This window comes from Sinocyclocheilus grahami, unplaced genomic scaffold (genome assembly GCF_001515645.1).
Source record: "Sinocyclocheilus grahami isolate Dianchi unplaced genomic scaffold, SAMN03320097.WGS_v1.1 scaffold1798.1, whole genome shotgun sequence".
NCBI lineage: Eukaryota > Metazoa > Chordata > Actinopteri > Cypriniformes > Cyprinidae > Sinocyclocheilus > Sinocyclocheilus grahami.
This window is the reverse complement of record NW_015506977.1, coordinates 57,039-57,919: the sequence shown is the minus strand read 5'-3', so window position 1 is coordinate 57,919 and position 881 is coordinate 57,039.

The window sequence follows — 881 nt, the reverse complement described above, 5'->3', positions numbered from 1 at the left end:
CCAGAAATGTTTTCTTACATTGGAATGAAAGACACTAAGTACCGGATGAAGTGCTTCTTATTCTTACCCAAAAATACAAAATGGAAGAAAGAGTTAAAACTGAACACAATCTTGCTACTCAAGCTGTGTATGAACATTTTATATATATATTTATTTGCTACTTTTCCATTTTGCATTTACTTGTACATTTACTTTCAATACTTAAGTATGTTTAAGATTTAAAAAATACTTTTCGTACTTAAGTACAATAAATATCACATACTTTAAGACTTTTACTCAAGTAATATTCTAAACGGTGACTTCAACTTCTACCAAAGTCATTTTCTGGTAAGATATCTGTACATTTACTTGAGTATGGCTTTCAGGTACTTTATACACCACTGGTAGCGTGTTCGAAACTGTCTTTAGCCGAACTCGCTTTTCTTCCTTTTCTCATCACATATCACATCAGAAAAGTGGAAAATGAATTGCTTAACCAGTATTTAATAATGATGTATTAATTAGGTTGGTTAAGTGTTACTACATTAAATCCATTGTAAATATTGATTTGTGGACTGAAAAGTACTCTAATAGGATTGTTGTTGCATTGTTTCTCCTGTTTTCTGTGTCAGTGTTGTTAAGAATAGCAGCACTGTTTCATCTGCCTTTAAACGTGTTTAAATCACTGTGGAGTCTGTGGTTTTTATCGGAGACCTCTGCTCCAAACTCGAACGCATCTCACAGTGCTGTTTACTGGTCGCATGATCGAGACCTGCCTGCGAGTAAACGCATTTGTTCTGAGCTTGCGCTGTCTTTAAGCAGAGCTAATAACGGTAGTTATTACTAACGTTATAATAAGTAGCACTGTACCGCTTTTAGTGCGCTAAAGACAGCCCATATGA